Source organism: Herpailurus yagouaroundi, unplaced genomic scaffold (assembly GCF_014898765.1).
Source record: "Herpailurus yagouaroundi ecotype Mexico unplaced genomic scaffold, PumYag 218, whole genome shotgun sequence".
NCBI classification, from domain to species: domain Eukaryota; kingdom Metazoa; phylum Chordata; class Mammalia; order Carnivora; family Felidae; genus Herpailurus; species Herpailurus yagouaroundi.
In genome coordinates this window covers 5,560,638-5,586,635 of record NW_024412449.1, presented here as the reverse complement: position 1 = coordinate 5,586,635, position 25,998 = coordinate 5,560,638, and the positions used below count along the sequence as shown (strand labels likewise).

Below are 25,998 nucleotides of genomic sequence, written 5' to 3'. Positions count from 1 at the left end.
GTTAAGCATCCCACTTTTAGTTTCAGCTCAGGTCATTTTCTCAGTTTGTGAGTTGGAGCCCCACCTGGGGCTCTGTGCTGACAGCAGGGAGCCTGATTGGGATTCTCTCTCTCTCTCTCTCTCTCTCTCTCTCTCTTTCTGACCCTTCCCTGCTCTCTCTCTTCTCTCTCAAAATAATAAATGTTTTTTAAAAACACTAAAGTAAATGTAATAGACATTCACAAATTTTATAAAAAGAGCTGATTTAATAGGAGAAGGTTATTTTTAGGTATTTTATCAATAAAATTTAATTCTTACCTCAATCCTTACCAGAAACTTAGTTACAACTTAAATGTAAAAAATTGGAATGATAAACACTAGAAAAAAATCAATGAGTTGTATAATTCTGAGGAGGGAAGAAAACTTTTCTAATTATGACACAAAATTCAACTCAAAAGCCACTAATGAGAGAAAAAACAAGCCCTGAAGGAAAATATCATACATTTGCCTAAATAAAAATTTAAGACATATGATATATAAGATATATGAAAAGCAAGTAATTAACATAAAAAGTCAAAAATTAAAAATAAACTGAGGGGAAAAATATCAACAACTTATATGGAAAACAGTTCTAACATAACATGTTATTTAAAAGCTCTTACTGAATCTACAAGATAAAATAATGACCAAATAGAAAAATGAACAAAGTATTTGAACCAAAAATTCCCAAAAGAATGAACACATCTACCAGTGAGCATAAAAGTTGTTCAATTTCACTAACAAGTAAAGAAATCCTAAGTAAAGTAACAAATAAGAAATCCTTTTCGCCTATCAGATCGGCAAAGATTACAATGGTTTATAAGATTTACAACAGCCATGTTGGCAAGGGTGGGAGAGAAACAGGCACCTTTACATACTGTTGATGAGAATTACATTGATGCAACTTCTCTGGAAAGTGGTTAGGCAATATTTATTAACATCTTAAATGAGCATGCCTTTGATCAGCAAATCTTCCCTTCTAGGAATTGTGCCTAAGGTAGTACAAGTACTACAACGCTGGGGCAAAGACAGCCGTGTGCTGCTGGCTACTGCAGCCCTGTTTATAACAGTTGAAATTGGAAACAACTCAAGTGTCCATCAATAGGGGCTTGGTTAAATAAATTACATTACATCCACCTGAAGAAACACAATGCTGCTGTTCAAAGTAATGTACTGACATGGAAAAATAGCCTAGATGAATTACCAAGTGAAACCATTTTCAGCAGAGTATAATCTTGTTATTCATTTTTAATTGGGGCAAAACATATATAAAATCTACCATCTTAAGCATTTTTAAGTTTACAATTCAGTGACATTAATTACATTCACAATCTTGTGCAACCATCACCACTATCTATTTCTAAAACTTTTTCATCACCCCAACAGAACTCTGTAACCATCATTATACAATAGCTCCTCATTGTCCCTTCTCCCCAAATTCTTGGTAACCTCTAATTTACTCTATCTCAATGAATTTGCCAATTAAAGATATTGCACATAAGCAGAATCATACGATATCTATCCTTTTGTGTCTGGTTTATTTCACTTAGTACAATGTTTTCAAGGTTCATTCACACTGTGGCAAGTATCAGAACTTCATCCCTTTTTATGGATGAATAATATTCCATTGTGTGCATACACCACATTTTGTTTACTTATACATCAGCGGGTGAACACTTGGATTGTTTCCACCTTTTGGCTACTGTGGATAATGCTGCTACGAATATTGGCATATAATTATTTGAGTCCCTGTTTTCAATTTTGGGGGGCATAAATACCTAGGAGTGGAGTTGCTGGGTCACATCGTAAGTTTTAGCTTTTGAATTTGTTCCCCAACAGCTGTACCATTTATATTCCCACCAGCAGTGTATGAGGATCCTAATTTTTCCACATCTTCGCCAATACTTTTTATTTTCCATTTTTGGTTAGAATATAATCATTTTTACAAAAACAAAATCAATGTTTATATAAATGTATTGTAGAGGAAACTGTTAACAGTGATTATACTCCTGGGGCACCAGTTTATAGGAAAGGCTCATATTCCAACATGTATTTTCCTATTGTGTAAAAGTTTACAGAACAAATGTATTACTTTTGTTATTAAAAAAATACTTATTAAAAATATTTACTTATTTTGAGAGAGAGAGAGCAAATGGCAGAGGGGCAGAGAGAGATTGGGGGAGAGAGAATCCCAAGTACACGCTGTCACCACAGAGCCCAACACAGGGCTCGATCTCACCAACTATGAGTTCATGACCTGGGCCAAAATCGAGAAGAGTCAGATGCTCAACCAACTGAGCCACCCAGGTGCTCCCCACCAAAAAAGGTCTTAAAGGAAAATTAACCTGAGATAGTTTCATGCACGCTTACTAATTTGAAATTGTAACATGTTATAGTTCTTGTGAAATGCTTACAGCAAAGCCCTGAATCAAAGGTCAATTCCCCGTCCTGGCTCCGCACCTTGGGCGCTCGGTTTTCTCACCTGACGCAAGTGGGACTCTGACGCAAGTGGGACTGGACCAGAGTTCCCAACCACAATGCCAAGAATGGGTTATGGTTGTGTAGACATCGCGACTCCTTCAAGCCCCAGGGCAGCACTGGGGCTCAGCGCTACCAGGAGCCTCCTCCTGTTATCCCAACGTGCCTTACAAAAGTTATCACTTCTTGTGTGTGCAGGGATAAGAAAAAGGTTGGGCAGCGCTAGGTCAGGTAACCTTTAATATCTCTTCCCATACTGAAACAGAATTCTACAACTGTGCTGAACTAATGAGCAAAGCTAAGAAAAGGGGAGTGTCAGGGAAAATCTAAGAGTCACCTACCATAGAGGAAAAATGGAGATCCTTCCCCAAGGAGAGAAGCAAGCACAGACAGTGATTCAAGAAATGAGAACCTCAAGGAAGAGAGGGCAGCTTATGATTATTCACTCAAGTGTCTCACGTGAAGCCACAGATCCTGAAACAGAGAGCAAGGGAGCACTGCTTGGAGCGACACTGCTCTGGGAGAGGCATCCCAAAGATACCCACGTGGGCAGCAGACAAGTAGAACACCCGACCTCTGTGGGAAGAGGCACTGAGAGGCCTGGCTAAGTGAAAGCCAAGTGAAATCCTCTCTTCCAGGTGTTCTCAGCCTATCAGCTGCCAACTGTGGACTTTGTCCTGGAAATTCAACTCCTGGGCTAAAGAGATAATCTCCCAGGCATGTCCTGTGTAAACCTAGCTAATCAAGAGAACACACTCAGAACTAAGCCTGACGGCAGTCCCTAAAACAGTCCTGCCAACCAGGGGGTGTGCTAAAGGGCAAGGTGGGAGCTCATCCTGGCATAAATGTCATCTCTCCTAATAGAACCAAGTGGCCAGGATGGGCATTTTCCAAAAATAAGTCAAACAGCTGCTTAGAGACAAGCACTCAGCTGGAAACCTCATCTGGAAGTGATATGGATATCGTGAGAAGAGTCACTGTGACTGAGGGCATGGACCTTTACTGGGCTTTGTTGACATTACAGTGGTAAGCCACCCAAGAGATTCTAAAGTATAGACATGAAATTCTAGGTCACTGAAAGAAGGCATACGGATTACATCTGGCCCTCACACCCTTTTTGAACCTCAGCTGCTGAGCCTCTTACGCAGTGGTTCCCAACCAGCAGCAGCACTTAGAAACTTGTTAAAAATGCACACCCCCAGGCCCCACTCCAGATCTACTGAATTGGAAACTAGCTCTCCAGGTGAATTTGGAGCCCCTCTCAAGTCTGAAAACCTACAATCTGGAGTTCAGATCCTCCAGACTTCCCTTATACTCAGTTTTAAATAAGCTGTGAGAGACTGGAATACTGCCCTCACTAGTTATACCCAGTAAGACAAGTTTCCTCCCACCCCCATTCTATCTTCCACACGGTCTCACAGGTTTCTTTTCTACCAACCAAATCCAATTGTGTTCCTTTCCTATTTTCAAAAGAAGGATTCTCCAGTACCTGGAGGGGTTCAAGCCCTTAAAGATCTGACCAAACCAATCTTCTTAGCCTCACCCCTAATTCATCTGTATGTACCTACTCATGGTAGGTGAGCATCTCATGTTTGCTCAGCGAATCAGTGCTAAAGATAAAAACGTTGTCTACATGAATCTTTCCTAACCACACATCTTTTCCTCCAGAAGCAAAGTGGTTACTAAAACAGACAGAGACAGGGGAGACAGGAAAGCAGAATCCCATTACAAAAGAAAATTCCTCTGTGTGTCAAGAATCCATGCTAAATCTGAAATTCAATCTTACCCTGCTCTGCCCTTCAAACTATTCCATCTAAGCTGGCTGACAAGGCTGAACACAGATCTCATGAACACCGAGGAATGAGAGTTTACAAACAGCCCACACATTTTCATTTCAGAATCCTGACCCTTGCTCTATAGAATCCAAACAGGATCAATCCTTCAAAAAAGGAAGTATCCACCAATAGAAACTAGTCAATGTTCAATTTCCAGCAAGTGAAAGTTGTGGCCTGATAAATTTATTTCCTCAAACATTTCCAATGAACTTTGAGATTCTAAAAGAAACCTGTGAACTAGGAAATCATAGTTTATTTAAAAATGCTAATTTACTGAAAATTAGTTATCTTTTCCCAAAACAAATTCTATCTTTTTACTATAAAACAGAAGGGATCGTAATCTAAGATATCTAACTACTTGTGGAATATTGTTAATGAAAAAGACCATCACTTCTCCTACCCAAAGAGTTATTATTCAGGTTATCTGCTTCTGAGTCTTGCCACCTACCCCAGCCTCCCCGGTTTTTAATTTGGAATGGAATTCTCCATACTTAACCAGGTACTCCTTTCAGAGAAAGTTGAAAAGAACTCATTAAAATCGACAAACATCCAAAATCTATCCTAGCTCCCAATGGATAGATGGCAGAACATAACAGTAAATAACACATAACAGTTCAGAGGGAAAATGCACATGAAGTATGTTAGATAACTAAAAGAAAGTACAGTTGGTATACCAATTAGAGTGGAGGTATAAAAGGAGCATATCCTTTGGAATCAGACAGGCTTAGATTTGGATTTTAAGCAAGTTAGCCACTCTCAGTTCCTCATATGTAGACATCAAAACATCAGCAAATTCACTCAAAGATGATTGTGAGAATTTACTGAAATGATGTAAGTAAAAATGCCTGGTGTAATACAATGCCTGGAATACAGAAAGCATTCTACTAATGATATACCACAAACCTAAAATATACATCAGTTTTTAAAACATATATTGCTTGATCCCAAGAATTATGCAGCATGGAATTATACTTATTCCACTTCTTTTAGCTAATTAGCTAGGCCTATCCCCACTCCAGATCCCCCTCAATTTCCCCATATTTTTTCTTGATTCTTCTCAATCAAATCCAATGTTCCTCTTAGCCATCCCTTTCACATTTTGACATCCTATCTCTGGTTGTGCCACAGACCTAGAATGTACACCCTTCACATTGGTTCTCCAAACTCCTTACCATGCCAAAAAGGCTGTACCTGAACTAGCCTCTACCAACATTTTATGCCCTTATAATCACTGGCTCCTTATATTCTAACAATGAACTTCATGTTCTTTCAACATGCCAAGCTCTTTCCTACCTCAGGGCCTTTGCCCTTACTGTTCCCTCCTCCAGAGATGTACATGCCCCAAACCTGAACATTCACAATTTCTTTTTGTGCTTGAACTTGCAGCTCCAATGTCCCATTCTCAGAGAGGCTTTCTCTAACTCCTCTTTTAATAGCTTTCAAGTTCCTGCTACTCTCTCTCTTTTACATCACCACTATTTCTCTTATAGCTCATATCACTATCATTATCTCATTTATTGTTTACTTATTTACTGACTGCTACCCCAAACATTTTAAGCTCCATGACACATATACTTTGCTGTTTCAGTCATCTCTACATATAAAACAGTGCCTAGACCAGAATGGGTACTCAATAAACATGTAATAAATAAATGAATGAATAAATAAAAAGTTTCTAAACAAGAGGTGCAGAGTTTGACACACACACCCCACACCCTACTTCTCTACCTGGTAGCAGAAGATGGAATCTCCAGGAAAGAGTGTAAAGTAAAAAGAGAAAGGCTCTTATAAATAATGCTGCAATAAATATAGGGGTGCATATATCTTTTCAAGTTAGTCTTTTGTTTTCTTTGGGTAAACATCTACTAGTGGAATTACTGGATCAGATGATATTTCCATTTTTTAATTTAATTTTTTTAATGTTTATTTCTACTTGAGAGAGAGAGAGAGAGAGAGAGAGCACAAGCAGGGGAAGAGAGAGAGAGAGATAGAATCTGAAGCAGGCTCCAGGCTCTGAGCTGTCAGCACAGAGCCTGACACGGGGCTCAAACCCATAAGCCATGAGATCATGACCTGAGCCAAAGTCGGACGCTCAACTGACTGAGCCACCCAGGCGCCCCAGTATTTCCGTTTTTAATTCTGAGGACCTTCCATACTGTTTTCCACAGTGGTTGTCCCAATTTACAATAGCCAAGATATAGAAGCAACTCAAGTGTCCATCAAAAGATAAATGGATAAAGATATGGTACACACACACACACATACACACACACACACATACACACACACATATACACGCTTTGGAATATTCCTCAGCCATAAAGAATAATGAGATCCTGGCATTTGTGACAACATGAATAGACCTAGAGCGTATAGTGCTAAGTGAAATAAGACACAGGAAGACAAATACCATACGATTTCACTTATATGTGGAATATACAAAATGCAACAAAACAAACAAACATACAACAACAAAAAACAAACTCTTAAATACAGAGAATACACTGGTGGTTGCCAGAGGCGGGGGCAGGTGGGGGAATGGGTGAAATAGATAAGAGGGATTAAGAGGCACAAGTTCCCAGTTACCAAATAAATACATCATGGAGATAAAAAGTGCAGCATAGGGAAAATATTCACTAATATTGTAATAACCTTGTGTGGTGACAGATGGTGACTACTTGGCGTGGTGAGCACTGAGTAATGTGTAGAATTGTCAAATAACTATGCTGTACACCTGAAACTAACATAACATTTTATGTTAACTATACTTCAATTAATTTCTTAATTAATTTTTTTAAGGCCGAGGAGAAATAAACTCTTGGGGAACACAAACAGTCATCCCAACTCACCTGCTGACAAAACATTAACTACTCTCAGGGCCTGGGATGATGTCAGAGGTGTTACTGTCTCCATGGCTTCTTACCACCATCACTGCCTTTTTTACCACCCGTCTCCTCCCAGCCAGCTCTTCCAGCACAGGTGAGCAGTAACTCACTCCTGAGCAGCAGTGAGGACTCAAACCCAGAGACACAGAGACACAGAGAGGACAGTGCTTCCCATACCACTTCAAAAACGGCAATTTATCTGGCAATCTTTCCATGTGCGTCTGAACCCAGACTGGTGAGTGAATCAGGGGGTTAGAGGGAGGCAAAGAAAATAAAAAATTTCAGTGCTCTCTTCCCTTCCTAGATTCCAAAGCCTCAATTCTCTGAACACAGCAGCTGAGTTGGTCAAGTCACAGACTGCCAACCAAGGTCACTGCCATTGCCAAGTTCACCTCAGCTGTCCCAGGTATTTTCCTCTGGCATTCAAGTACCACGCTTCTTTATAGATGCTGGGTCAGTTAAGTTCTTTAGTTTCCTTTCCCTATTTGTATCTGTTTTACCAAGTGACAGAGTACTGTATATGCACACACAGATCTGACCTTTTTCTCCTCAGATGAGTGCAAAATCTCCATGTGTGGTTTCTATACCATGTGCTCTTGGCCACTTTTAATCACCCCTTCAGAACACACTATAGGTCAAAAACTGCTAATAAACTAAATGGGGTGAAGGATTCTGGCATAACTTTGTGCCAAGAAAACTTACCTCCTATAAGGAGTGCCAGGCATGGTTTTGGCAGCCGTTAAGTCCCATCAAGGCTGAGCCTCTCCCAGCCTTACAGGGAGCTACTGTAGAGTCTGAGTGCCTGCCTACACAAGTAAAACTGCAGAAGAAATACAATGTTTGACCCTAATCTTCAGAGTTTGGTCTTCTCTAAAGCACAAAGAACCTTAAATTATAAACAGTCTAACTCAAAGGGAAAATCTGTGAAACACCTACTCCCAGGAACTCCCCATTCTGCCCTAGGCCTGCTTGGGTTCAGCAGGCCCATAAATTGGCACTGTTGATATGACCTTTCCAGGCTATATTTCAACAAGAGATAACAACAAAGCTGAGAGCTTTGGTAGCACTCAGAGGAGATTTGAAGGACTTAAAACATGTTGCTAAGTTTGGCAGCAAAAGTTCCTGTTTCTTACAGCTGGAAAAGGAAATCTCTTTATAATTATACTTGTAGATAAGACACACCGAGCTACTCATGCTACTCATTCTAGTTAGGAACAGATTAAAGCCGACTCATCCCAATCCACCATTCCTCTGAGATTGATCTGAGTGAGCACTGTGGGGTGCGGGGGCAAGTCTCACCTGGGGCTGAGGAGTCAACGTACCTACAGGGAAGATAAAGTGCCAGGAGCTTCTCAGTGGGGCTTACTGTCATAGCCACTACCACTTGCTCAGAGATACCTGCCACTCTTCATTACCTAGCTCTACCTTCTGTCATCCCACTTCCCATCTTCCTCTTTTACCCAGGGTTCTGCCATGCCCCTAACTCCAATGCCATATAACATGTGTTACTCATCACAGAGGGTCCTTTAAACCTACATGCTCTTTTGGCTCAGATTCTTTCTGGTTTATATATTTCTTTACAAAAGCAAAGTACAAGAGCTACAATCTATGTACTGATGGCAGGACACTTATTACTGCTCTGCTGATACTAGATGTCTGCCCAAAACATGGAGGAAGGGAACATTGCTCCACATTTCTCAGCAGAACAAACCAGACAAACCAACCATTTGGAAACAAACTCTGCTTGGCTTACAAGGTAATAAGATATATAACAGTAATTGCTCACATTTCATTCAGCACCAGATACAAGGTACTATGCTAAGCACGTGACACTTAGGCCTTACCACAACACTACAAAATAATACAATTAGCACTTCTGTTTCACAGAAAAGGAGCTGGGGCATGGACAGGCTCCATAACTTACCCAAGATCTCAGAACTAGTAAGTAGCAGAACCAGAATATGAACCCCTACTGTCTGCCTCCGGAGCCCAGGCTCTAAATGTCACTCTTTCATTAGACAGCTCTTCTCGTAACACACAGGTTTTTCTTTGAGCACCAATGGCTCGCTTCAAACCCTGAAGGAAACACTGACATTTTTCTCCACAGAGAGAAGGAAATAGTGATGGCAGTACTTATTCACAAAGCTGATCTGAGTCTATACAGCAGAACAAATAAGTACCCTAAACCTCTGTCAACCAAAATTTCCCCAGGAGCACCAAGTGAAACCCACCTCCTTTCTTACTAACCTGGTAGATTTTCTAACTTACTAAAGGCTGGAGCCTCTTTGCAGGTTGTTACAACCAAGCCCTGTGCATCTGAGAGCAAGATTCCAGGCTCCAAGTTATGAGAACCAAGTCAAATGCTTTCTAGAATCCAGCTGATAGGATTAAAAAAAAAAAGCTATGCAAAGATTTTTTAAGCATAAGCAATATATGTTGGCCAATTTGGGGAATAATTTTATAGAACTTCAGGGAATCTAGTTGGAAAGACAAGACATATGCATTTAAGAGTCAAGTCAAAATGTCAATGAAAACACTCTATCTAAACCCCCCACTTTCTAGAAGAGGAAACTGAAGCCTAGAGAAGCCAAGGTTACTTCCCCAAGGTCACCCAAAAGTCACCAACAGAGCCAGGACTAAAGCTCAGATCTGCTGACTACCTGGCCAGGGCTCTCTGTACTGCTATATGGAGGCCGAGGAACTCACAGGAGGGACAGATCTCAAACAACAATTACAGCTAACAATTACTGAAAGCATATTTGTGCCAGCAACTAAGCTAAGTGCACTATATAAATTCACTAATTTGGTGCACCTGGGTGGCTCAGAAGGTTAAGTATCCAACTTTAGCTCAGGTCATGATCTCATGGTTCATGGATTCGAGTCCCACATCAGGCTCGATGCTGACAGCTCGGAGCCTGCTTCACATTCTGTGTCTCCCTCTCTCTCCGCCCCTCCCCCTCCAAATAAGTAAACATTTTAAAAAATTATTTAAAAAAATTAACTCATTTAACCCTTACAACAAACCTTTGAAAGGAGTAAGATTATTCCCAATTTACAGATGCAGACACTAAGGTTTACAAAGGTTAACTCGCCAGAGATCCACAGATAGTAAGAGGAAGAGCCAGACTACTAAGCACGTAGGCTGGCTACAAAGGGTCTTAAAGGATACACAGGTAGGATTCATGGAAGTAGAAGGACCAACAGCAGCTTGTGAAGGGCGGCCAATGTTGGGGGAAGGAGGACCTAGGGCCCTGACTGGGCAGGCTGCCAGGAAGCAACTGGCAAGAAGCAGTTCTAGTCTGCCATGACAGTGAAGGGTAGGCATCCTACAGGAGGGTAAAGCAGAGCCTCTGAAGCTGGGGTGAGAAGGACCACCGTGGAGACTCTCCCCAGGTGTCAGAAAGGTGAATAAAATGCAAAGTATAGGGACACCTGGGCAGCTCAGTCGAAACTTCTTGGTTTCAACTCAGGTCATGATTTCACGATTTGTAAGATTGAACCCCACATCAGGCTGTGTGCTGACAGCGTGGGGGCTGCTTGGGATTCTCTCTCTCCCTCTTCCTCTGCCCCTCCCCCTTCTCTCTCTCTCTCTCGAAATAAATCTTTGAAAAAAAAAAAAGAGAGAGACGCCCGCTGTACTCTTCAAAATGCTGCACTAAGTTGATAATGATAATGGAAAGCACCGAACCTTTACTAGGTGCCAGGCACTGGCTGAGAGCCTTACAGGTGTCATTTCATTCACTCCTTGGCACAATGCTAACAAGCTAAGTACTACTATTATACATTTCACAGATGCCTCACAGAAAAGGGAGGCTCAGGGAGATTAAACAACTTGTCCAAGGTCACACAGCCAGTAACTGTAATGGCAGGTTCTAAACCTAGGCGTGTAAGACCCTTGGGCACCAGCTCTTCGTTACCACACGTTGCTGCACTGAGACATTCACAGTAAGTGCAAGTGGTCCATTCCACCACACACGCACTGAGCACCAAGAGTCACTGATAGCTGAACAAACACATTGCAGGTTGATTCATTTAAAAGCAATCTATGATATTTAGCTGTCAGAACTCCATCAGGGAGCTGTGTTCCAAGACGTAAGTGAGCACACCAAAATTCACTTCCTCTAACAAGGCTAAAGAGTTCTGAAAACTAGCTGACTATATAGTTTTCTTTCCAATTTTTCCCTTTCCCTTTTCCTATCCTCCCACACCCAATTCACTGACACTCTCAGAGAAACTTCAACAGAGACCTAGAACCCTCTCCCTCCTCATATTTCCAGTCCTTTATAGTTGGCTTTCGTCCATCATTCAAACAGTACTTCACATCAGAGTCTAAGAGTTGGCTATTCCTCCTTCTTCCCAGCCTAACTCATGAGATGATCATTAACCCTACCTGCAAAACGCCAAACTTCAGCGGGTCTTTGTTTCTTCTTTCTTAGTCGAACACACAGAGGCTCACTTTGGGGAGGAAATAACTACAATACAACATCTAACATAATATATATATGGGATAAGTCCCTCACTTGCTATTATCTAGACCCTCCCCAGCCCTTGGCCTAGCCACTCTGTATTCACTGACAAAATGGGTGAACAGACTAAGAGGGCATATGGGTACCAGAGATGCCTCTGAGCCCAAGAGCAAATGAACAGGGGTGTCAACTCCAATGCCGGCCTCCCAGGACACAACGCTGTCTCATTGGGTCCCCCGGGGACAGGCCAGCCTTCTGCTAAATTGTAAAGGCCTCCTAGAGCAGCCCAAGAACTACCTTCTATCTCCCCTGCTTCCCCTCAGAACTACCTTTCCCCAGTCCCCTTGCCCAGGGCCTTTCTCCTGTTTCCTTCTAGTTTTCCTACTGCTTCAGATCTTGTCTCCCCTAACTCCCAGTTCATTTCATTTTCCCCAGGGTCAAACAGTCCTTCATTCACTGTACTGTTTCTCATTAGTCAATCTCTAGCTCATATACAAACCCCTTCAGAGACAAGTCACACAGAAGAGGAGTCTGTATCTTTGAGAAATGGGTGGTTTATAGGACAAACACTTAGAAACAGGTCAGCTTTCATTAAGAAGCCTTCATACCCTAATTGCATATATAATTCACTTTTTATAGATACAGTGCAATCTAACATATAGGCAGTTTTTAGATGAGAATATTGTGATCATTTCAATAGCCCTTCAAGAATAGTATATCAGAGCCAGAAATAATACGAGAAGGGATCTTTGGAGAAATCCTACAATGAGGTCTAAACTCATTTAACATCCTCCTCTCCCCTCAACACACAAATACACACAGGCAAGTTTTCTAGGTCTTACAGCTGGAAACAGAGACACTGGGGATTTTTCTATCAGGCAATATTATGCAGCATATTCCCCTAAGATAGATGCACCCAGCATTTTACTGCACCCACCTACTGAGATAGATGCACACAGTGCCTCCTCCCAAGCCAAAAATAGATGCTCAGAATCTCCCTCCCCATCCCCAGGAGAAGGCACTCACTAATGCAAGTTCTCCCTCAGGCTTTATAGAGAAATCTCTGCAGACTATGCCAGATGGTAATTTTTTTTTTTTCTTTCATGCCCTCCTGGCCCCTTCTCCACTTTCCATGGTTACTCTAACTCAAAGAACTCAATTATCTACCAGCAGATTTCCCCCTCCCCCACCCCTGTCCACCCTAAACACCCTCTTCTTCCAAGCTAATGTAAAGGCTCAGAAGGGAGGCCAAGCCAACACTCTGCAGGGCGGCTGCCTGGACTCCTCTAGGCTCAGATACACATTCCCTTCGCTTGGCTGCCTCGGCAAACTCTCTTGGGCCCAACACTGGAAATCAGGAGACTCCAGGGCAGTGACACATAACAGACAAAGAGAAGCAACAAGAAGACATGCTCTTCAGTCTCTCAGCCCCACCTGCCTGCAGGGAGGTGTTCTGGCAGTCCCAGACTCTGACCCTTCCACCTCCTCCCCGCGGTCCTCCCCAAAGTAGTTCTTAGAATCAGATTAGGTAGACACGGAGCACAGCCTCTCTTACTTATAACTCAGCAGTGTTGCCAAGATATCTGGAGTCGGAGGCACCCCTGCATACTGTAAACCCACACCCTCCATTCCAGGGACAGGGTAGAGCCAGCAGAATTCAGGATGCCCTAGGCCTGTCCTCTAAGGCATTTCAAAGTTTCAACTTCCTTGGGTAACTGATTATTCTAATTTTAGAGAGAGGGAGCCCAGAGGGAGAGTATGTAGGAAGGGCAGTAGAGGGAGGGGAGAGAGGGAGTGAGAACAGGAACGTTACTTTTTAATCCTTAAAGAATATGGAGGGATCCATCCAACGTGTGACTCACCTCTGGGAAGCTGGACTGAGCAGGAGTGGGGACCAGCTGCAGCCCCAATCTAAGCTACGGACCACTTCTCTGTCGGGCCTGAGAGGCTACTGTGATGGATTCACCTGAAAAAAGGCTCTGTTGTTAAACAATAATAGATCTGTCTCCTCAGGGTCTTCCCAGGGGCTTCTTCCCAGAGCCTACTCCAGGGCATGGAAGCTTGCCCTGTCCTGCTACAAAAGCTGAGGCTGCCAAATGGGGGGCCAGGTCTCTCCCTGTGTTCCCACCTAGCATGCCATGAGCCCTACACACTCCCTGAGAACAGATCTGGGTGCCCTTTCCTGAAGTCTTCCCACCCCTGCTTTTCTGTTCCTTGGCATAGTCCCAATGCATATCAAGAATCTCTGCCCTTGAAATTCCCACTTCCTCATTTCTTTCTTGTTTCCCTCTAAGCTGTAGCCATACAGGTTCCTGAAAGAGCTGCCCAGCCCCCAAGGAGCCTTTCAGAGTGAAAACTCTGCCTGCCGGTTAAACCCTGTCTTTCAGACCCAGAACCCAGCTAGCAGAATGAGGGAACCAGCCCTGACAATCAGAAGCCTCTCTTCCAGCTACTGAAATGTATACCATAACTGCCAGGTAGTTAGCTGTGGGACACTGGAAAAGCGAAGGGTCTCTTGGAATCCTCTCTTCTATACTAAACACATGAGTCAGGTAACCTAAGCAAAGAAAGCTTCATCTCTGAAGCATCATTTGTGAGGCTCAAACCTGCAGTGAACATCACTCTTCTATTTCCCAAAGAAAGCATCATTTGTTTCCTTTAATATCTCGAAGGACTTTTTAAAGGTTTTTTTCTCATTTTTATTTATAAATGCACAAAAGAATAGGGCACTTTATAAATTGGGAAACTAGACCAGAGAGGCAAAATGCCTTTCCAGAAGAGAATGGGGCCATCATTCAAGCTTTAATTCACAACATCTCACATTATACAGGACTTGACTTGCTTAAAATTACTTTCATAGAAATTGTTTTAAGCTTATTTATTTTGAGAGAAAGAGAGAGAGAGAGAAAGTACAAGTTGGGGAGGGGCAGACAGAAGGAGAGACAGAGTCCCGAGCCAACTCCACGCCATCAGCACAGAGCCTGATGCAGGGCTCAAACTCACAAACTGTGACATCATGACCTCAGTGGAGATCAAGAGGCGGACACTTAACTGACTGCACCACCTAGATGCCCCACTTTCACAGAAATTACCTCATTTTTGTTCCTCCCAACAGACCTGTTAAAGTAGTTATATCATTCTCTCTCATCTCAGAGCTAATAAATCTAAAGGTCACATAGGTTAATGGTCTTGCCCATGGCCACCTTGATGGCAAGTAGCAGAACCTGACCATGGACCTAAGTCTCCTCACCTCAAATCCAGTACTCATTCTGCTACATCAAAAGAATGACCACCTGCTCACCCTCTTCATATGTGTGGGGGTGATAAAGTTAGAGGAACCCCAACCACAGCCACTTGAGTAGAAAAGTGGGATTCTGGATTTGCACTGCCCACTGACTCAGAGAGGCCTCCTCCTCACACCCCCAAATTTAAATCCCAACCAACAGTGCAATGCCATATGCTTCCAACAAAACAGAGGTTTCAACTAAGCTGAGGATCACTGGGAGTGTATTAAAAGGAGGCATCACTATAGCAGTGGCCCATCTGAGGTCCAGGGCCACGGAGTTCACCCCTGTGGACCCTCAGGCCACAATACTGATGCATACATATATACAATCAGGGAGCCCAAACTGGGGACATGGTCAGTGCTTTTACTGGCAAGCTGACCCGAAGTTAATCAGAAGGCCCCCTCATTGTCTGCCAGAATACAAAAGACATTCTGTTCAAAAAGTTCAAGAAGAAAAACCGAAGAGCCAGGACAGCAGCTGTTCCCTCAACCCACAGAGAAACCAGAGGCATCCACAATGTTCCCTAAGGCCCAGCAGTAAGTTTGAGATGTAACATGGCTGAAGCGGAAGCACATCTCCTGATAAGTCTCCACTGCAGGGAGTGTCTGCTGCATTAATGCTCCAAATAAGATCACTGAGAACCTAACTACCCCATCACCTATAAAAGTGCCTTTCTGGAAGGATCTCCTCTCCCAGGCCACACTGAGCTTAGCACACACCACTCCTCTGGGGCAGAACAAGTTTCACCAAAGCATAGGACAAACAAAACAGGAATGCACAGTGTGGACAGTGCGTGCTCTGAGATTTGGTTAAAATATTAACCTGAAGAATCCATCACAGTACCTCAGTACTGTGTCTCCACAACCACAACCTCGTGCCTCATGTCTCCATAGGCAACCTAGCAGCAGCCACCACTGAGAGCTCACTCAGAGATATCTGTATAGGAAACCTCTTCGCAGCCCCCACCCCCAGCCCAAAACACACACACACACCTGCCAGCCTCCTTTAGCAAAGCCTGTGATGGGCCTTATTAATAAAGGAGGACAGCTTGCTTCTTTCCAAGCTACCTGAGGGAGAAACGAAGAGAGTGACCCTAGCTCAGATATCCCTAAGACAGTCCCTCTGTCCTAATAATTGCTCCAGAGACTGGGAACTCACCACAAGCTCCTAGCTGAGTTAATTGGAGCTTTTTCTTTTTTCACTACAGGTCAGACATAGCAACACCAAGAGACAAAACAGACAGTGTTCACTAGAACAAACCAAGCCACTCAAAAGACACTGGAGTTTCCACGTAGGAACTCCAAACATAATGCTGGAATGACGATAACTTGCTTTTTCTATATAAAAAAACTGTTTCTGTAAAATATCCTAAGCCTTTGTGCTAAATACAAGATGATGATTTCTACAGAAAAGTCTAAACACCTCAGGTTCAGCAAGAGTGAGATCAGCTAGATTTGCAAAGTCAAGAAAATTGGCTGTTTCCCTCCTCCTTAAGCTAATAGAATCCAACTGTTGGAGCATGACATCATTCCTGAGCCCCAAACCCTGAGCAGAGAGTACAGACTTATCCCTGCCTCCCAGAAAACAGCCCAAGACTATGGCCAGGAAAGGAGAAAAAACAATCCAAGCCGGAGCTGACCTTACCTGAAAGTCCCGGTGCTTTCCTGCCCACTCCATTCTCGGCAGAGTTTGGCTCACACCACAGTCTGTAAGGGAGCCCGGGGCCCCAAAATCCACTCGCTTAAGCTCCGATACCTGCTGCGAGCTTCCCACAGCTCCTTCCTCTGACCTTTCGTGGCGCTCCTTCCAGCCAAATGAGCAGAGCACTTCTAGCCGGCCAGGCCAGTTGTCATGGAGACCCTGTTCTCGCCAGCCAGCGTGCTCTGTGCTCTGGCTTGCTCTCTCTCTCTCTCCTGCTCTCGCTTGTGCGCTCGCGCTCGCGCGCGCTCTCTCTCTCTCGCTCTCTCTCTCTCTCTTTCTCTCTCTGTCTGTCTCCTCTCCTCTCTCCCCCTCCACCCCCCTTCTCTCCCGCTCTCAGTTCTGGGAGGCTTCCATGAAACAGCACTGTCTTTTGATCAGCTCGGGTTTTGCACACATTCCACTCCTCCTACCTCCCTTCCAGTCAAACAAGAGCTCTGGGCAGCTCCTGGGAACTTGCTTGAACAGTTAAGATGGGAGAAGGGAAAGACAGTGAGTGGACTTGTTTTCCTCCCCTCTAGTGTCTCATTTTTTTTTTTTTAACTTGGAAGAAGCCTGGCCAGCAGGGAGGGAGCTAGCTGGAGCACTTGGGAGGGGAAGCAAGCCCTTCCTCTGGGTCCTGGAGTGTGGGTAGGAGGACCCAGATGCATTGCCTTGACTTGTTTGTGCACTTGGGATTTTCCGGGCAGCACTTGAGGCGGAAATGTATTCAGATCCCAGGAGCTCGCCTGGACTGGCCTCTCCACTTACCTTGCTGCCTGCCCAGGTTGTGGCGATGGCTTTAACCAGTGCAGGGACCCATGGTACTATTGCTGATACCCAAGCAGTCTCTCATCCTCCTGCAACAGAGAGGAAAGATACCAGGTCAGGACCATTAAGAGTCCCAGACAAGTCCAGAGTCATAGCAGAAGCAACAAACAAGATACAAACACAACCTCATCTCTCTGCCCTGCTCAGGACCTGCAGCTAAAGCCCCTGGATGTCTGTGAGCTGCTGTCACAGCCAGGGATACTATCGTTTTTGTCCAAGAGCCAGCACAGTGCCTAGGACACAGCAGGCCCTCTCAATTCAATCCCCCCATGTATATTTCTTCTTTGTGATCCCACAACCCTGGGATCATGACCCGAGCTGAGATCAAGCTCAGTTGGATGCTCAACCAACTGAGCCACACAGGCGCCCCATGACCTTCTATTATATGCACTATTTTGTCTGACCCTCAAACCTTCTGAAATACACTAAGCAATATTATTACCATTTTATACATGGGAAAACTGAGGCTCAGAGAGATCAAATGTTCAGCCCACAGTTACACAGCTAGTGAGTTAGGCCGTCAAAGAACTAGTAGAGGCCAGTCCATTGTCCTTTAGTCCAGTGTCCTTCCACTAAAGCACACTACCATCTGATCTTAAAAACTAACAACTTTTTTGATAGCCAGTATTGAGATACAAGGAGGAAGGCAGAGAATCTTTCTGAGTCATTGTGAATTAGACCTGACTACCATCCTGTTGGCCTGAAGACTGTATGATAGCATCTATGAGCTGTAGAAGGTAATGATACACAGATTAGAGGGAAAAGTCTTGCCCTGTAGCTATAATTCACCTTACACTTTTTCGAAGTACTCTCAGAAATTTTGACTCATCTGTTCAACACAACTGACCTGAAAGTTAGGACTGCTATTATCACAGATTATTAAATCTAATTTAACAGATTGAGATGAAAATCTGAAAGAGAGGTCAAATGACTTGCCCCAGGTCACAGAACCAGAAAATAACAGATCTAGAAAGAGTACAGAAGCTTTTCAACTCTCTTTTGTGTAGTAAGCAGAGAGGCTGCAGGGAAACCAGGTGGAGCAGGGGGTCAGAAGACCTTGGCAGTATCTGGTTCCACCATTAACTAGCCATGTGACCTTGGGCAAGTCACCTACCCTCCCAGTTTCTACCTATGAAACCTGTCCCATGGGCAACTGATAGGGCTGGGACGGGCATAAAAGAGATGACTATGTAAAAGCATTCTCCTTAAGTCGGGCACTGAGCTAAGAATTTCATTCATCTCTACTGTTTTCACCACATACAAACAAAACCCAGGGCCTCTGTTATCTCTCCAAGAGGAGAACACCAAGGCTCAAAGAAGAGATTTTTCTTTTTCTTTCTTTTTTTTATATTTAATGTTGGTTTATTTTTTTGAAAGAGAGAGAGAGAGAGACAGACAGACAGAGCACAAGCGGGGGAGGGGCAGAGAGAGAGGAAGACACAGAATCTGAAGTAGGCTCCAGGCTCTGAGCTGTCAGCACAGAGCCTGATGTGGGGCTCAAACTCATGAAAAAGATCATGACCTGAGCCAAAGTCAGATGCTTAACCAACTGAGCCACCCAGGTGCCCCAAGTAAGAGATTTTTCAATGCTGCTTTCCTAAAACACTGCCAGTGAGGTCCTGATGGAATCTTTAATGCAGCGATCCTTTATAGAATCCTTTTGACTTTTATTGACCTCTGATATATCACAAAATTATCAAAATAAGATTTTAATTGACTTGAGTTTAAAAAGTAAATATATGTCAGAAGCTAAGGTAGGGAAAGTGTTAGAAAATCCAACAGGAAATAAATCCTAAGTGGTGGGCACTATTGCTTTAGTGAAGCAATCAAAGCTTCAAAACGGTCAGGTCCAATTTCCCACTACAGAAGCTTGACCTGACCCAAACACCAGCTCGGGAATCCCTCAAAGGCCCTAGTTCCCCACGTCTGCAAAGAAAGACTGAATGAAATGACAAGTGGAACACCATCAAGTCACTGAACCTCTCCCCTTCCCATTCCCAACAGGCATCCCTTTGCTCTCCTCCTGATCCTCCACTTCCAAGTACCCACACTAAGAAGAGGTGATGCCCATCCACTTCTACAACAAGCTAATACTCAGTTACATTATTAGCACCAACAAATATTGATCCAGCACCTACCATATGTCAGGCATTCTCCTAAGCACTGTGAGGGGCCAGGGGCCAGGACCAGGGCTGAAGACACAAGTCAGACTCTAAAGTAATGCAAACTTCAAAAAGCCCCACAGACCAGGAACAGAATGCAGGCCATGCTCCCCCTAGTGGCATGCTGGAGTTCACAGAGGTTCTTTAGAGCCTTGTCCTCTAGGGGAAGGGACACAGTAAGGGCCCCATTATGGGAGAATCAGAATCCCTGCTTGGGTGCTGTGACAGGTATAAGCTCTCTGCACTAGGCAGAGCAAGAGGACAGCTGAATCCCCCTGCTGCCCCTGCACAGCTGGATTCAGACCAATCCTGTTTGACCTTTCCCAAATGATAGGGCTCTTACAGCCTCATGTGGTCTAGGATCTGTTGAGTGGCATGCACGCATACCTATGCCAGAAATCTGGGAGATACCCTTGCATATTCCCACCTCCCCCTCTCCATATCCAATCCATTTACCAATTCCAAACATTTCTTTTTCCAAAATGTATCCGTCCATTTTTCTGCACCTCCACCTCCACCCTAGTCCCCTTCCTTAATGACTGAAAAATGTCCGATTGCCCCAGCTTTCACTCTTGCCCTCACAGCTCCATTCTCCATGCAGCTGTCTGAATCACCCTTTTACATCAGATCATGTCATTTCCTCCTTAACACACTTCAGTGTCTTCCCACTGCACTTTAGATGAAAGCTTGATTCTTACCAGGACCTAGAAGGCCCTGTGATCCTTCTCCAGCCTCCTCTCAGCACACTTCCTGCCCTCCACCTGAGTGTGCCAGCTACAAGGGCCAGATTTTCCCCAAGCTGTTCCCCTTTGCCTGTGTCACTCCCCATGTGCCAAACTGGCTCTTACCTTGCCTCAACCGGGACTCTCACCTCCTCAGAGAAGTCTTCCACAATCCTCCAATCTAAATGAGGATTTATCCTTCATAGCACTCACCATCATCTCTAACCAAAATATATCCATCCTTTTCATAATGTCAGTTTTCCCCAATGAGTTCCTTTAGGAGCAGGAACCTTGACTGTTTTTGCCGCCATATTCTCTGCATTTAGTATGGGGCCCAGATCCCAGCTGGCACTCAATTAATGTCTGCTGAATGAATGCAAAAAAAACAAAACAAAACAAAAAACAACACATTTCATCCTGTCCTACAGGAAGAAGAAACTTAGAACATCTATTTCATGTCACTCATTGTTTCTTTTCATAGGCTTACAAACTATAATTACATCCCCTTTTCTTATGTGCCTTGCCTGTGGGCTCAACCAAAAATTCCTGTAAAGTCTCCCTGTGGTTTGTTTCCCAGAAATTTCCTCGTAAGGTCACTCTTCTAGGGACGCGCTCCAGGGTTTTATAGCCTCTCCCATTACCCATTACAGGCACTCCTCCACCAGTATCATTGCCAAACCAAGCGGGATGCAGGAATGGCCCAACTCCCATACATGAGAAGGTTCTCTCAGGTCAGCAGCATTCAGGGACAAAAATGCTTTCTCTTATGTCTACTGTGCAGGTCACTGTACTTGCAAGAAATACATTTTCCCTAAAAAAAAAAAAAATCATCTTATGTTTTATAATTTGGAGTATAAAAGGTTTGAAAAAAATTTTTTCATTACTAAATATTTGTATATGTATACATACACATTCATACATATATATATACACATTTATTTATTTGAGGGGAAAATAAGGAAAGCCTAAATAACAGTAACAGCAGTGTGACTAAACCCCCTCATGAGATACATTAGCACCAAAATCTGAAATCCTTTCTGGCTTCATCTGCTGCCCATGCTTCCCCTGCTGCCCACACCCATCTACTGGCACAACAACCACACACCACCTATGCCCTGAACACTGCGTTTTTCCTCTCCTACAGCCCCTCCCCAGTGCTCATGCTGTTACCTTTATCCTCCTCCCTACCTCCGCCTCTACGACAGGCAAAAGCTTACTGCTTTCAAGGCCCAACTCCGTTATCACCTCCCCTGAGAAATATTTCCTGATCTCTTGGCATAATCTGTTTGCTTAGTCTGCAATCCCACAACAGTTTGAAGATGCCTTCATCATGATATTTATATCACTTTATCACTGTCACTTGTACCCCTGTATCCCCCACAGTTGTGAGCCCCATGAGGTCTACCAATTTTATTATCTCATTCACAGTGGGCAATCTATTCATGTAATAGATTGATCCTTGAAAAAGACTTTTTAAAAAATAAATACAGAAGCTGTCTCCTCCATAAGATGAGGGAATTTGAGTGTATAGACTTACACTGTACCAAGAGAATATATGTGTGTGTGTGTGTGTGTGTGTATATATGTGTGTATATATATGTATGTGTGTGTATATATGTGTATATATATGTGTGTGTATATATATACATATACATATATATATATGTATATATATATATATGATTAGATTCTAGATTTAGTTCCTAGAAGAGTTTATAGTATTTTCTTAGCTCTTTAAAAACAACTGAAATTCCAAACCTGAAAACACAGGAGCAAAGTAAATCTTTTAAAGTCACTCCTTACTTTGGGATCAAAGGAATTCAAGAAAAGTAAGCTGTTGTTGGATACCAGAATGCCTAAAAGATGCCGTGTACTTCAGAAGCCTCCCAGTGCCCACCAGACTGGAGTCTAGCAGCATCTCCACCAAAGACAGCTAGTTCTACCCAAGTAACAGGGAAATCAGGCACGTATCCTGCCCATTTCTATACTGGGCTCTGGCCGCCATGTGAGCAGGCAGACTTACACAAGAGCCCTTTAGGGCTTTCCAGTTTTCTTTTTCTACTTCTGAGTGGCAATGTGGCTAAGAAGGGAAAAATTAAAAATTCAGAGAGGGAAAGAAGGAGTCAGCAGGCTGGAGCCTAGGTCCTGGTTTCCAGGGTGGTAAGATCTTGAGCAAAACCCTGCCCCCACTGAAAAGCCTCTGCTTTTCCCTGCGTATAACAAGAGGGCAATTGGGCTGTTTGAACTAGCTGTTCTCTAAGGGTCCTTCCAGCTTGAATTTTCTCTTGCAGTCACCCAGTCCAACTGTTCTGTCCTAGTCACCTAGTCCCAGTGCTTTCTGAAGAGTCCAGAGCAGCAAGAAGACTTCTTGTTTCAGGGGCTACAGAGTCTCCATCTAACTCTTTCAGCAGAGCCCCTGATCTGGGGCTCTGGAGTCATCTGCCTGGTATCAGACAGAAGACTGTCCCCCCAAATAGGGCAGGCTTTCCTGGAGAAGATGGAAGATTCAGGCTTCTTGACTAAGGAAAGCTAGAGAGAAAATAAAGATACTAAACACCAGATGCGGAAATTTGGAAATGGCCTGGGAAGTGCCTGGAAGGAGACGGAGGCTCCCAGGGACTTACTCCTGGCCATCAGTCTGAGACAAAGCCGCTTTTACAAAGCAGAAGAATTGGCAATATCTTAGTTCTCTTGAAAGATAATCTGCCTACTACAAATCAAGCAGTCTCTTCTACCAGCACCTCTGAAGCAACAAAATAAATGTCCCCCTCCATATGGCAACCCCAGCCTCCTCTGCCTCTGTCAGGAGGCACATCCAGCGGGACCTCCAGTGTGCTGGCCACTATTACCCATACTCTGCTTGCACAGCCTTCCCGGGAAAACAGAGAAAGAGCCATTCTGTGTTCAAATCCTGCCGTTTTATGGCAGGATATTCTCTGGGGTCCTTACTCCTGCCTTAATCCCACCTGCCTCCCACCCATCTCCTACCCTCCCACCCAACACTAAGACTCTGAAGTAAAAGAGTATAGGATTCAGCCTGTAATTATCCTGGATCCTACCGCCCTGTGGTGAAGTGGCTACTAGACATCATGCTGGGTTGAGCACACTTTCCTTTGGTCTGTCAGCCTTCTAGCCTTAGTTTACCTCTATTCAGCTTCCAACCCTCAGTATGAAACTCACAATTCAGATCCCCAGATCACAAGATACACAGTGGCTTCATCCAGTCTCTTGGAGTATCTGTCACAATGCTCATATACGGGCTAATTTCCTAGAATCTCTCAAATCCACAGACCTCTGACTACTGTCCCTTGCCAAGTCTGAGCATTTTAACACTGGGCCACATAAACACAGTCTGGGGCCAGGAAAGACTGGACAGGCAATATACCAGACCCCCCTCTAAAAGCACCATTTTACCTTTCCAGAATGTGCTTCTCATGCTTACTTAGAACTCTGAGCTCAACCAAGATCTTAACCTGTCATGACTGAAGCTTCAAGATGGGGGAGATAGAGCACAAAGTGGGGGGAAGGGAGATGGTGGAATAAGAAGACTGTGGACTCAAATGGCTTCTCCATGATATAACCAAGAAAATACCTGGAGCCTGAAAAAAAAAGTGCCCCTCAGAATAAGATCTGGGTAAAGCTGTAGGAAATGTGGGCCCAGACTGTGTCATCTCCTCCATGCTGTCTCCCCTGACTTTCCCCGCCTGGACTGGATTCTCTACCCACAGCGCCTATACTCCTAAGTACTAACAGTTGTTAGCTGTGCTCACTGCCTTGTATTTTAGTGTACCAAGGCTATTCAACTTAATTCTCCTACTAGCCTATAATATTCTTCAGGGCAAGAACTACTTGAATTCTTAACTCTGAATTCTAGTTTAGGACTCTGTCCCAAGCACAATTATTACATTTTTAATATATGAACTAATGAAACCAACCAACTAATCAACCTTAATAAGGGATCAACAATATCAGCACAAAACCTAAACCATTTGGTGCTTAGCACCTCAGAGTGGTCCAGAGTTTCCAAGGTATGGTGTGTATACAGATGATTATAAGTGGTATATGGACAAACATTTTAAAAATGTTTAATAGTTTTGTATTTGTCTTAATGTGCATAAGAAAAAACACAACCAGCTATCATTTTCACTGATCTCATTGATTAGACCAATGCTTAAAAAAAAAAAAAAAAAAAAAAAAAAAAAAGGTACAGTTAACCCATGAACAACATGGGGGTTGGGGTGCTGGCCCCCTGTGCACTTAAAAATCTGCATATAACTTTTGACTTCCCCACTACTTAACTACTAATAGCCTACTGCACACTGGAAGCCTTACTGATAACATAAAAACCATCATTAATACCTATTTTGTATGTTATATGTATTATATACTATGTTCTTACAATAAAGCAAGCTAGAGAAAAGAAAATGCTATTAAGAAAACCATAAGGGAGAGAGAATACATCTACAGTACTACACTGTATTTATAAAACAAAATCCAAGCATAAGTGCACCATCTGCACCTTCACTGTTCAAACCCATGTTGTTTAAAGGTCAATTGTATATATTTTGTGTTTGCTTTTAATTTTGTTTGCTAAAGTTAGTGGATAGAAGTTTAAAGAGAAATAGCAGACTTGCACAGCTTCACAGTATCTTTATAATTACAAAGGCAGAAATACAAAAACTTGACAATGAAGAAACCCAGCAGACATTATCTTTACCAAGTGATCGAAGTTAACATTACTATTAATAAGTCATACTGACATCATGTAGCCCTGACATGATGCAGTAAGAAGGGCATTTCATTTCTGTGGCATTCCTCCCAAAAATTCATAACCTCAGTCTAATAATGAGAAAACATCAAACAAACCTGACTTGAGGGACATCCTATAAAATACCTGGCTACCACTCCTTAAAAGTCTCAAGGTCATAAAAGACAAGGACAGAGTGCAGAACTGTCAGAGACTGGAAGAGACTAAAAAGACACAATACATAAATGTAATGTGGGAACCTGGATTAGATCCTGGAATAGAAAAACTAATGAAATCCAAATTAAGTCTACAGTTTACACTACACTACTATTAACTTCTTATTAGTTGATAATTGTACCATAGTTATAAAAGGGTAAGGGAACTTGTATTGTCTCTACAACTTTTCTGTAAGTTTACAATTATTTAAAAATAAAAAGCTCTAAAAAAGCCAACTTAAAGGTCAGTAAATAAAAGTATATATGGTACAAATCATAAGAATGGGTAAGGATGGCTCCAGTTTGAGAAACACTAAGAGCAGTCACCCCTTGCATCCCACATCCAAGAAAAGCTCCCCCCAGAATGAGAGTAGTGGCTCTAGAGGAATATTTACTATAGGGGCACCTCGGTGGCTCAGTCAGTTGAGCATCCAACTTTGGGTCAGGTCATGACCTCATGATTTGTGGGTTCGAGCCCCACATCAGGCTTTATGCTGACAGCGTGGCACCTGCTTTGGATTCTCTGTCTCCCTCTCTCTGCCCTTCCCCAACTCATGTGCTCTCTCTCAAAAATAAATAAACATAAAAAAAAGAATATTTAGTATAATAGAGAAGTGTTCACTTTATATTACTTTGAGAAAAGTAACAAATTATCCCATTTAATTAAAAAGTATA

General features: G+C 43.2%; 1 protein-coding gene across 8 annotated transcripts in view; it reads right to left on the bottom strand.

The window, feature by feature from the left end:
* The window catches only part of DENND2B (DENN domain containing 2B), a 178,129-nt gene that overhangs the window by 90,594 nt on the left and 61,537 nt on the right, over nucleotides 1-25,998 (bottom strand). For 6 of the 8 annotated variants that reach the window (XM_040456940.1, XM_040456934.1, XM_040456937.1 and 3 more), the window contains one exon: nucleotides 17,418-17,506. The gene's annotated coding sequence lies outside the window, so the exon portion shown is untranslated. Of the gene's footprint in view, nucleotides 1-13,544; nucleotides 13,649-16,613; nucleotides 16,912-17,417; nucleotides 17,507-25,998 lie in introns of those variants that run through there. The other 2 variants (XM_040456938.1, XM_040456939.1) reach the window with 2 other exon arrangements.